At 42.6% G+C, this 13287-nt stretch overlaps 1 protein-coding gene across 17 annotated transcripts in view; it reads left to right on the top strand.

The window, feature by feature from the left end:
- Positions 1 to 6622: 6622 nt before the first annotated feature.
- Positions 6623 to 13287, top strand: part of NRCAM (neuronal cell adhesion molecule) — a 150291-nt gene continuing 143626 nt past the window's right edge. For 7 of the 17 annotated variants that reach the window (XM_081211446.1, XM_081211449.1, XM_081211447.1 and 4 more), the window contains exon 1: positions 6626 to 6835. The gene's annotated coding sequence lies outside the window, so the exon portion shown is untranslated. Of the gene's footprint in view, positions 6836 to 7148; positions 7257 to 7602; positions 7751 to 13287 lie in introns of those variants that run through there. The other 10 variants (XM_081211440.1, XM_081211442.1, XM_081211441.1 and 7 more) reach the window with 4 other exon arrangements.

The following is a 13287-nucleotide window of genomic DNA, read 5'->3' as shown; positions in this document are numbered from 1 at the left end:
TTCCTAAAAAACCAGAGGCCTTTCTCTTGGGCATTGTCGGCCAATTGGTGACAAAGAAAGATAGAAATTTTTTTATGTATGCCACAACAGCAGCAAGAATACTCATCGCAAAGTATTGGAAGACACAAGATTTACCTACTCTGGAAGAATGGCAGATGAAAGTGATGGACTATATGACATCGGCTGAGATGACAGGCAGAATCCGTGACCAACGAAAAGAGACGGTGGAAGAAGAATGGAAAAAATTTAAAAGCTATCTTAAGGACTACTATAAACTGAATGAATGTTAAAATGTTGTGGTTGCCAGAAGCAATAGGGTACAGGGATACAAGGTTAGACAATAAAAGAGGACTAAGATGACAGAGATTAGAAAGTAACAATTGGGAGTTGCTAGTTCAAATATGGACATTGGGATGCAGAGAGGGGGGGTATGGGGAAGTCCAAGAAAAGAGGTTTATGAAAATATCTTTGAAACTATTTGTGTATGTTTGTCATTTTTTGTGTTTGTTTGTTTTTCTTAAAAATGTTGTAAAACCAATAAAAATTTATTAAAAAAAAAAAATAACTGAAGAATGTTAAGCCTTTTTTTCATATCGTATGTAGGTTAGTGTGTATTTACGTTCAAGAAGTATCTGAAGATTTTGTAAAAGTAGGTTGTGTGGCATAACTTTGCATTTGACTACTAAACGTGGTGCTCCTCTCTCTGTTTTAGGCCAGGGATAACAAATTGGTGCTGCCTTATCTGAAGGGAATAGGGTGTCTTAAGTTTTCTTATCTCAAATGAATTGGCTGCTTACCCAGTCAGTTTTTGTTCAGAGTCTGATTAAATGCTGCACTTGGACTTATACAATTAACCTTTCCAATTACCCCATCAGGCACTTGTAAGAGAGCTTGTTTGATCTCCAAAGTCCTGTGATAAGGATATAGTGGTTGGCTGTCGTAAATTTAGCTAGGTCATCTCTGCCTGAATATATTCCTTAATTATTTCATTAGCTGTGGAAGACAGTCTGATGAACCATTCCTGTATCCTATTCCCTCAATACACCAGGCACTTGCACAGGCATTTGTAATAATTAGTATTCCTTTGCATGCTTAAATTTGGACACGGTGGTGGGTGGGGGATTAGGTTATAAATGTGAAACAAATAAATGCATTAAAAAAAACCTTTTCAAAAATTGACGCTCAGTGACTAGGTACCTTTGGCAACCATCTGTACAAGATTAAAATATTTAATGGCAAATGTATCAGGTAAGAGTTGTCACTAATTACTGCCTCCTGTTAAAGATGGACACTGATTTAGGGATTTATATGTTGTGTTTCCTGTGCGTATATATATACCAGTCTATCTGTATGATACAAACTGGATATGGTTACTGTGTGAAAGCATTATTTGGCACTGAAACGTTAGTTTAGTCTGACACTGTTTCTGTTTCTGTCCTTCCTTAAAAAGATGCTACATTTGTTTTTGATGCTATTAGTCATGAATCCTTTTGAGACTTTTCCATTCTACTCTGCATTGCTGTGACAGCTTAATTCTATAAGTTTTATTCTCTTAAGTCTGTATGCATTGTGCATAGCAGTGAACTGAAATGGAAAGGCTAACAGTTGTGGACTGTTTGAGGTTGTTCACAGAACAGAGTTTTCACAAAAGAAAATATTGGGATGCCTAGCCCTAAAGGTAATGTATACTTTGTCTAAAGCTAATTAGGATTTAGTTTCTCTGTTTGGCAACCTGAAGATACGCATAGAGTGATAGACTTGTCAGCTTGATGGAGATCTCTCCCTCAGGCAGTTGTGCAAATTGTTCCACAGTTGTGCAAATTGTTCCACTGTTCTTGCTTTATATACAACATAACATTCTGGATGGATCAAAATGGCATTGTGGCAGGGTCAGTCGGACTGGGTGGCCACTGCTTCCAGGCTGATCCTGTTGAACAAGATACCTAGTGAACAACCATTTTTTTCTTGGCCATGAAGTTTGCTGGGTAAACCCAAATTAAACTGTGATGGTGACTGATCCATCATAGTTTTATGAAGATAAAATTGGAGGTGGGGTGGGGTGGGACATACAGCTCCTGGAACAAAAGGTGGGATCCAAGTGTGATAAATCACACTTATGCCTGTCTACTTAATAAGAGGGAAAAAATGTTCCATTTTGCTTGTAAGTAATTTGGAAAGAACGGAAAGATAAATTCAGTGCAGGTTCTAAAGTTGTTAGTGTCATACGTATTAATTTTTAAGGAATGTTCTCCGTGGTCTGGAGAAGAAGAAATATAAGAGATGGTCTCATCTTTGACTAGAGCTCTTAAGCCTTCATCTAAAATCTTGCAACTGCAGTTACTGCTCATAAGCTGTTTTTTCTCTGTAAACACCAAATAACTTGCAGGGCTTTGGGGAGGAATTTAAGTCTTCCTGTTTCGCATTTCAAGAACCCAGCACATCACCATGCAAAAATTAGAGTGCTATGTAACATAGCAATTAGAAAATCATTAGTGGTGCTCTTATGTTCCAATGCTGCAAACCTAATTGTGTAGTGCTAAAAGGAGGAAAGGTTAAATACCATCATTTAACTTTAATCAAATGGTAGCTTCATGCAGCTCTTTCTGTGTTGCAAGGTTTAACCTTGTGCCTGTAAGCCAGCTGTTCTCATGGAGAAGGGTTCACCATTATATTTTCAGAGTTTCCTCTGGATCAACTCAGCTGGGCATCCAGGAGATAGTTGTATGTGTTTTAGATTAATCATATCTTTAGCCTCTATTTCACAATCTACATTGGATTTGCTAGTAGCCTGAATGCTGCAGCCAACTGACTACCATACCAGTGTATTATTCAGCCACCATCTTATTTTGTTTCCATAAAGACCATGGCTTTAGTAGTGCTAAAATTTGCCCAGTTAGTCTTGATGGAGGCTCTCTATTAAGGACAGCTGGTAAAAATTGTAGACTTACAATTATAGTCTACAGATTTAAAAGCATGCTGTGTTTCCTGTCTAAATTTAGAGGTCCTCTTTTTTTCACCACACCGCCTGAGTCATCTGTTCTTAGTATTTCACTGGGGGGGGGGGAAATCCTGGCAAAACCTTGGTAAAATAACCCCTCCTTTACCTATCACCAACTTGGCTGTCTCTTAAGGATCAGGTTAAGGCATTCTTATTTTCTGAGGTATTTTAACAGTTTGTACTTAAAAATAGTGTTGGTAAATGACTTTACTTTTTACTTTGCAACTTTGATTGCTATTTTAATTGTATGGAGTATAATCCAACTATAGTATACGGAGAGTACACTTAAATTTGGATTTAAGTTCATTGAATTCAGTGACTTGGTTACACCCCGTCTCCTATAATATACTATAGGTTGCTTTTTAATAGGTTTGTTCTAAATTTATTATTTTGTTTAAAACATCATTTGCAAATTGACCTGGGACATACATTATGAAAGGTGTAATTTAGGTTCCATTAAATAAAATATGGCTGAAATCCTATACCCACTTCAGTTAGGGGTGAGACCCATTGAACTCTATGCTGCTCTATCTTGAGTAGGCATTCTATAGTTTGCACTGTGTGTTTTCTCTGAGAAATAACTATATTGTTTTCATATAACAATTTCAGCTTTTTTATATAACAATTTCAGCTTTTAACAAACTTCTTAAGCCTTGCTCTGTTCTCAGGCTGAGGCAGTGCTTTCCAAGGTTGTCCAGCTTGGAACCCAATCATCTCTTCTCCCACGTACAAACATCAAAACACTCCAGTTACTTCAGAGAGGGGTTAGAGTGTTGAGGAGTGGGTGCAAACATTAATGCCTAGTTCTGATTCTGCATTTTGCTCCTACAATTCATTAATAAAATCCTGGTTTTCTGTTTTTTTTCTGTTGAGCTTTATTGAAGTTGGTTACGTAGGAATTTGTAATGTTGACATGGAAAATAACGTGCTGTATCTAAGGAAGCAAGAACTTTTTGTGTCATACTTGGGAATGGCAGAGATCCCCCCCCCCCCAACTTCTGTTCCAGGGTTGTACTGCCTTGCTTTTAACTCCTTTTCTGGTTTGGATTTGGCTTAATTAACAGCTTTGCACTAAAGCTTTACATTTGGTGGTAACTATTCTCAAGTGCCCTATTCTAGATAGCACAGTACTATCTTTGTGTATTTTCTAAAAGACGACACTGTAGTGCTTTTTCCCCCTTAGACAAGTTCTTTGAACACATTATATTAGGGTATACTGTAGATGGTGTGCTGGAAAAGCAGACCTCATTACTATATATATACACCAAACAGTACAGCATCTTACAATAGACACATTTATCTTTCTTTGGTGTGATACTTATTTCCGTTTCACTACATTATTACTCAAGCTTTTTAAAAAATGAAACGTGCAAATTTTTCACTTCTGATAGCTGTTTATTCATGTAAAGTGTTAGTTGTTTTTACAGAAAGCAAACTTTTAAAAGCTATTATACCTGTAAAAATATATATATATATAAGTGGTGCGGAGCTTAGTTTGCTCTGGAATGTGTTGCATTAACTTTGTAGTCCAAACCTATGCAATTACTTAGAAGTATGTCTCACTGAGTTCAGTGGGATTTGCTTTCACTAAGTAGGCATAGAATTGCAGCCTTAGAACATATAAATTGTGCCTTCCTGTAATGCGAGCACAAGTCCTTATTGAAATACAAGGTGGGAGGAGTGCTATCACAGCAACCTGGATTTAGCAGGTGCACAAATTCCTATAGTGCAATAATACAAAGGCTGTTAAAGTGGCTTCTCCAGTTGAAGAATCTGCAGCCAGTATGAACAATATATTTTATTATTCACTGACCATATACTCTTATGACTTCTTCGTTTGCAACATTGTTCTGTGGACATTTCTATGTGGAGTTAGACAACCTTATTTCTCACTGATCAGGGACGTTATTTATTGCAATTATTTATATCCTGCCTTTTCGTGTACAAATTACTCAAAAGCAGCTTACTTGAATTAGATTTAAACAAGCAATTCTAACATTGCAAAAAGGCATCAGGGTAGTTGGTGGGCAGCTCAAACAAACTATGGGAGGGGGGCTTTGCTTGGAACCAGTGGCGTAGCGTGGCTTGTCAGCACCCGGGGCAAGGCAAGTAATTTGCGCCCCCTAACCCGTGGATTTGCGCCCCCTAACCCGTGGATTTGCGCCCCCTAACCCTAACCCCCAGATGTTGCGCCTGGTGCGGCCGGCCCCCCCTGCACCCCCCACGCTACACCACTGCTTGGAACTCTGTCCTGGTTTGTTATTTTTTTTTGCCACAGTACAGTTCTCTTCTCTGTGGTTTCTGCAAAGAATCAATGCGCCCCAATTCAGCAAGATACAAGTACGGTAATCCACATACCTACTTAAATACCTGTGTGTGTGCAACATGCATGTACAGATGGGGTGCATATATTGCAGGGTGGTGGAAAATATGCCTCCCCAGGCAGTATCATACAGTCCTAATGGCCCAAATAGCACAATATTTCCCTTTTACTGTTTGAAACTGGGTTTTGCACACAAGATTCTTATGAGTTCATAGCTTGCCAGCTTAAGAATGAATGTGTTGAATGTTAAAGGATACATGCTTGTGCACATATAAATCTACTAATCATTCAGCAATTTATAATGCAAACTAGTTTAAACATTCATTGCCGGTGCTAAAAAGGTTTGTGCATTCTTCTTCGCCTTTGTTTGGACTAATGGCTTATATATCCAGTAGAGATACGAAATACATATTTGGTGATCAAATAATTATTTAGTAGATGCCTTGTATAATCTAGCTGAGATTCCTGCCGGGGTGCCAACTCGAATAAAATATTTGGGGCGCCCAGGTAAGCCCCATCTTGCATAATTTTGAAGACATTTGAAGGCAGCCCTGTTTAAGGAAGTTTTTAATGTTTAGATGTTTTATTGTGTTTTTAATCTGTTAGGAATCACCTAGAGGGGCTGGGGAAACCCAGCCACATGGGCATGGTATAAATTATTATTATTATTATTATTATTATTATTATTAATCAATCTCATGACATGGCACACACACACACCATTTGAATTCCAATGCCCATCAACTTGGGGTTGGCCCCCTCAAATATTTTATTGGGGGGGAGCGAAGGGACCTCAGCCCCTAGGACTTGGACCCCTATGATTCCTTCAGTGCAAGGGGTTGAGCTAGATGACCCTCGGGGGCATAGCTGTCAACTTTTCCCTTTTCTTGCGAGGAATCCTATTCGGAATAAGGGAATTTCCCTTAAAAAAAGGAGAACGTTGACAGCTATGCTCGGGGGTCCCTTCCAGCTCTACAATTCTGTGAACAATGGGGTACACACAGGTCCCGCTTCCTATCGCCCATTACATAACTTAAAACAGTAGGGAGGGATAGATAACAATTCTGCCAGCCGTTTGCTGACCCTCGCCCTCCCAGGTTTGGGGGCATGGCAGCGGCGGCGCGTGTCTGTGCTGTGAGAGGCAGCGCGCCCTGTCAGACGGCGTGGAAGTAATCTCGCCGCCTGAGGAGGGCACAGCAGCGCGCGCGCGCAGCGTCTGGGAAGGAGGCAGCTGGGTGGGGTGAGGGCACCTTCCACGCGCTCATCCCTTTTCTCCCGCCTCCTCGTCTCTCAGGCAGGGGCGAGCGAGCGCGCGGGCGCGCGCCGAGCTCATTCTGGTCGGAAATAGGGAGGCGAGATAGGCTCTGGAGCGCGCGCTTGCCTTGCTTTCCCTTGCCTTGCCTGAGCGAGCTCTCCTCTCCAAGCTCGCTGGACCTGAGGGAGGAGAGAGCGAGCCCCCTGAGGAGAAAGAGACGCGCGCTATCTCTCTCCAGCCACCCCGCCTACGGCTAACTGTGAGTCCTGAGCTTCATATATATGGAGCGGCGATATATATATTATGGTGTCTTGAGGTGGGGTGTCTTAACAGCGGGGCGCTCGGTAGCAACAGGGCGGCTGCCTTCGCGGGAGGGGCGGTGGGTGCGGGGTGGCTGCCTGTCACCCACCAGCGCGGGCCCCCGCGCCCAGCCCTGCCCAGCCCAGGCGCTGAGGCGACGCCGAGCTCGTCTTCCGCCGCAGCTCCCCATGGCAACTGGCCGCCGCTGTTTGCGGGGATAGCCTGGCTGGGAGCCACCCTCCTGCGCCCTGGTTAGCCGGGCAGGAGAGAGAGAGAGAGAGAGAGGAGGGACGAGCCCCGCTCCTGGCAAACAACCCATAAAAGAACCCCCTCGCCGTTGTCTTCCGCGCCCTGACCCCGCCAGAAAGCGGAGGGATCAGGTGAATTATATAACGGCCGTGGTCCGCAATGGGGTCACCCAGGGAAACGCGAGCAGGCGGGGAGGGGATGTCCCCGTGGGCGAGCCGGGCCGAAGAAGTCGCCATGTGTGGGGATGTGCCATAGCTGACGCCCAGCCAGGCAGGTCCCTTCTCGCGCCCGCCCTCCATCCCGGTGGCTCCAACTCCTCCGCTTTACAGGAAGCGCGCGAGGGCTGAGGGGACTCCCGGGAGCCCCTTGGGCATTGAACCTCGAAGGCTCTCTCCCTCGAGGCCGTGTGTAGTAGGTGGGGGTGGGTGGAGGGGCGGGATTCCCCTCCCCCCCGACCCAGCGTTTCTTTGATGTGCGATGGCAGAGGTGGCTCTTTCTCTCGCCGTGTGGGTGTGCCTCCGCCGTGCATTTCCACGGCGGGTGACAGCCAGGCTCATTGTAGCAGCAGCAGCAGCCCACCCTGTTTTCAGGTCACGACTCCTCTGGCGGCCACGATGGGTGTCTGGTAGGAGTTGTGGGGCTGGGTTTGCTTGCTGGGGTTGGGTGGGGGGGGGAGACCATTGTGTGCTACAGGTGTGGGCCGACCCCTCTTCGGAAAGCGCCTATCACCATAGGAGCCAACTTCTAGGGGCCCCATGACATATTTGAGGTGCCTGCCCGCCCCCAAAGTTGATGGGCATTGCCATCCCAATGTTGTGCGTGCACCACGTCTTGCGATCGATTGTGCGGGGCGGGGCTTACCTTACCACCACCTTATTCAACTGGGAGCCCCTGGCTGTCACCATCCCTCCATCCAGAGTTTGGAGCGGCGATCGTTTGCTGGTGGCCTGGATTGGGGAGTGTCTGCTGCCCCCAGCTCCTCTGCCCTGGGGCTGGGAAGGTCGGGATGCTTGGGAAGGAGTGGCGGAGGCCAAGACGCGAGCCCCTCCTGCCCTCCTGCCGTGCTTTCTTTCCCGGCGTGTAGCTCAGCCTCTCCCACCCAGGCCGAGGTTGACAACAGTCGCCATTTCAGGCCCGCTGAAGGGGGCAACAGGCTGCCTGCTTTGCCGAGCTCTCTCTCTCTCTCCCAGCCAGCCACCCCCCAGTCGCCGCCAGAGGCTCCACTGCGCGCGCGCCAGGCGGAAACCCGCCTGATTTGGGCCAGGCTCCTTGCAGCCTGTGCAACTGTCTGCGTGGGGGAAAGGAGCTGTCTATGCTGAAGCAAGCCAACGCAGCTGAGGATTAGGGTTTTAAGAGGCCCGCTCGTCTTTCCTTCCTCCTCCATCTGTGCCACGCAGATTTGATGAGTCTCGGTTTGGAAAAGGGGCGCTTTGGGGAGAAAAGCTCTTTCATAATCAAGGGGTAAACGATCCACTTTGCGAAGCAATGGTTTACTTCGCTCCAAAAGAACGCATTGCCTTATTATACAGAAATGACTAGCCAGGCGGTAGCCTGAGCGGAATGTATATCAACTTTGTTTTTTCAGAAAATGCAATCTCATAAATGGGTCATTCAATTATTATTACTTCATCTCGCTTTCATGATCTGTGGCCTCTGCATTTCACTCTTGAATATGTGGACATGGGTGCATGCATATGATATCTAAGGGAATGTAACGGAATAGCTACATGTTTTAATAACTGGGAAAGAAGCAAACTAAGGAGCAAAAAAAGTCAGCATTCTTGTATATAAGGGTTGTTTACAAAGCCAACTGGGATTAAAGCAAGTGGTGTGTAAACAACTGGACTTGATATGTGAAACAGGAATATCCATAGGGGGTGCTGAGGTGACTTACTGTACTACTTTCCCCATCTTTGATACCCATTAGAAAATGTCCATGAATGCAAGCAATGCAGCGAATCTCCTGGCTACAAGTGTTAATTAACTTGGTTTTGGTCTGCTAATTTTCGGGGGAGCTGTGAAAAGTTTTGGTTCAGTGTAGAAAAAGCATGTCAACCTGAGCTCAGATTCCTGTGGCTTAGTTAACGATACACTGCTGTTTTTATATTGATTATACAGTGAAACAACTGTTTTCTTTGCTATGTTCATTCTAGGAATAACACAAATGCTTCAAGTGCAAGCTATCACCAGTAGAAGATTGAGTATGTTGTCAATTATAGCCAGGACCTAAAAGAAAGAGAGAGAAAGAGCAATTGGTTCAGAGCACTCAAGGGTGGTTGGAACTTGTTGGTCTTGGACAGTAGACTCCCATCCTGCAGGATAAGTAGTTCTTAAAGCTGGAGGGAGCTTCAGTTTTAAGTTTGTGGAATGACACAAGTCAGGTGCTCAAAAGGTGGAGGGGCTGTATAAAAATTCCGTCAGGTGCACCTAAAGTAGTAGTTTGGATTGCCAACCCGTATGTGAAGCCTACATCTAAGGACGTAGTAACTGAGTTTGGCTTGTTATTCAGTTTGGTTTTGCTCAACTACAGTATTGTGTATTTGTTTGGCACTTTGTGATTAAACATAGTCTAATCTGCATCCTCTGAAATGATACCTTTTATGAAGATGTCCGTACTCATTCTGAGATCAGGGGTCTGCTTCTAGGAAACTTCAGCGACTGAAATTTGCAATCCTGTATGCACACACTTACCTGAAAGTAAGACCCATTGAATTTGAATAGATATGTACTAAAACTTCACTGTGAAACATGTTATACTTTCATCTTTTTGTGAGCATTTTACACATAACAGAAATAAGTAGCATGTTACTTAATGTTAGTAAGGTGAGTAAAATCAAACCTATCACTTTTCATTTCATATCTTTAAAGGGGCATAGATTTGAATAATATTTTAAATGCTATTGGTATGATACAAGTGAGAGCTGCAACAAAATGTTGCAGTATAGAGTACTCCTGCTCACCACTCCAGTCAATTATGTCCTCCACAATATTCCTGTTCTCCTTACATCCAGATATGTGTGGTTTCTCCAACAGTCAGGCAACATTCCCTAGCCACAGCACTGCTCAGACTTCAGTGCACTTCTGCAAACTTTGGATGTTTCCCTTTTTCTGCTGATATCTTTCTCTTCTGTGTCGATGGTGCTGTTTTAGTTGTTTAGGCAGTGGCACCAGCTTTGAACATTAGAAAGAGAGAGACTATGCCCCCCCCCCAAATATCTGTTTTTCCAAAACTTGCTAGGAAATTAATTTGTAGCTGTGATTGCTAAATGCAACCCAAATGAGTGATATATCTGTGTTCATGGTGTTAGTATCTATAGATTGCTATCAATGCAAGCTATTTTACAGAGCAATTCATTCACCATTGTTGAAATAGTCCTTTTTAAAGCACATTATACAAATTGCAAAATGCCAGTTAAAAAAAAACATCCTGGGTGGAGTTCAACATTGCACTTTTCCAATTGTTCTGTCTGCACAAGCATTTCGGTTTGCCAAAGTGGTATCATCCTCCATCTCCTCCCCCTCCATGCTGGTTCTCCCACACACACACACACACACACACCCGTCCAATTTCAGGGGGTGGGGGAGAGGAGAGAAGGGAAGCCCCATTGCAAAAGTGGAAGTCCTCATGCACAGCTTCTGCTGACGGTGCTGTTAGATGCATGTATAATTTCTGACCTATGACATAACACTAATCTTTGTAACAGGTACTAATTATCATAATCGGGCAACTGAACCATATAAATCAACTGCTGGTTGATGTAGAATATCTAGGACCAAAACCATATTTGTTGCTGGTTAGCCTGCTGCCATCAGGGCCTGTGTACAGAGTGAGATGTCACTCAACAAGTAGTGTGATCAAGGACAAAGATGGACTTACTGTTAAGCAGCATGAAACATCTTCTTCAGGCAGTAGATTCCAGAGGGGCTTCCCTTCCAAATGTCATTTTTAAAAGAAATTAGTGGGGAGAGATGTCATGTGTGACACCCTGCTCCACATATGACAGTATCTGAGGGTGGTACTGTGGGAGGGATGTAATCATGCCACAAAACTTGATCCACAGCCTTACCTGTACAGGGGCTTATTTGAATTACCTGTTCCATCTGTATGCTGAAAGGATTTCACAGTTACTTTAGTTTGGGGGGGGGGGCACATCCCTTTTGGCTCCAGAATCTAAGTGAAATGGAAGCTGTTGCACATCTGAGAGCTTGTTATGCAACACTGGAGCACATATGGAACTTTGGCTCCCAGCCACTGATTGTGAGGAAGCTAGAGCTCTTGTATTGTATTATTATTTATAAATGGATAAAACGTTCCCAATGCAAATGATGCTTAAATCAGTGTAGGTGTTACCAGTACAGTGAACTCTATTGCATGGTGATGTATATGAACTCTTAATAATCAATTAGGTAGCCTTTATTTTTCTAACCATAAATGTAACAGGGGGAAAGGAACTGATATGGTATAAACTTTTAGCTTTCTTGTTGGTATACAAAATTTAAACCACAACTCAATAGATGCGATTTCATTTTATATAGCCCATGAAGCTTTAGTCTGAAACTGAGTATAAATTTTAGAATCACCAATTATATTATTATTATTATTTTTAAAAAAGACTGGTTAGGACTATTAAGCAGCTCAATTAAATATTCAGCAGAGCAAATCAATAGTAAATAAATCCATACTGAATATCCACTGATGGGCCATTTCTGTAATTGCTCCAAATCACTCTGTGAATTACCATATTATAGTCCTCATATTTTTGTTTTGTCAACCTGCCAGATATCTGTTTGGAGGGAGTGCAAGGAGGCTTTTAAGAGACATTAGGAAGAATGGCAGTAGGTTTTACTTTACTTTTATTCTGCTCTGCGAATACAATTTTAAAAACCCCAGCTGAAATCCATACAGAAAAGTGTGTTTTTCAGCAGTGTAAGCTGTGGGAATAATGTAGGAGGTCATATGTACTATGCATTGAAATATTTGCTTTCCCCTTCTTGAGTGGGCAGGCAGTATTCAAAAAATTCAGCACATGTAATATAAATAACTCTAATTTAAATTTTGTCAAGTATACTATTTAAAGCCACTTTGTTTATATGTTTAGAAAATGCGAATAAATACAAATTCACTTCATCAATTACCCTTCAATACATTATTTTGCAAGACTAACATGATGTCCCACGAGCTTCATAATACTCTTATATGTTGATCAGTAGGCGTAGTTTCAGGCTAGCTGTACTGCTTTCTTCAGAGGCACTGAAGACTGGCTGAGCTTTTCAGTTATTTACCTCAATAGAAAACTGAAAGGGGAAAAAGTGAACAAAGGAGGTCTGTTTTGCCTGTCCCACTTGCTGGGCTGTTGTCTTTGCCCTTTTCAGCGAAGGAGGGGGTAGAGCTGGGTCAGAGTTGAAGAACACTGAAAAAGAATTCAAGTCTCATGTCTAAATGTGAATGATAGCTTAGTTTGAGTGCAGAGTGCATTTATTGAATTGAAATTTTCGTATCTGCTGGAGCTTTACGTGACAGATGGTGATGAACCAACACATAGGAGGATAGATAGATATGTGTTCAGCCTCTGATTAAGATGTGCAATAAAAATCTAGTTATTTGACAAGGTTATAAAAAATATTGTAGGTAGTGAGACATTCAAATGTGATTTAAGGCCAAGGCCTTGGATCCATCACACAATCAAATTTACTTGTCTTGCTAAATTGTTTCACCTACACTCTTCTTATCTTCTTCTGCCTTTCCCATGTGATTGTGTGTTGAGTACAGAGACCTATTAATCTTGATAATCAATGAATTAATAATGGGGAGCTTATTTTGCATTTTTTTGTTTGATGTTTGACTTGGATGACTTGACACCTAAAAACACGTGAGATGGAAATATGGTGCTTTTCTGTTCATAGTTTAAAGCAGAAAACACAATGATTACTTTTAAAATAACTATTCATCAAGAAAATATAAATCCTTGAATTGTACACTTTTCTGTCAACACTCAAACATTTTTTGTGGTTGTTTTTGATGCACAAGGCATGTTTTGGTCAAAACATTTTGGATGTGACAAGAGAATCTCAGTACAGGATTGGGTAGCTTTTCAAATGACCCCAGAAGTGAATTAGCAATTTAAATTGTCAATTTAACAAGCTATAATTAAGTTGGGACAA

The sequence above is a fragment of the Podarcis bocagei genome (genome assembly GCF_964188305.1).
Source record: "Podarcis bocagei genome assembly, chromosome: 10".
Lineage (NCBI taxonomy): Eukaryota > Metazoa > Chordata > Lepidosauria > Squamata > Lacertidae > Podarcis > Podarcis bocagei.
This window is presented reverse-complemented; position numbering and strand designations above follow the sequence as displayed.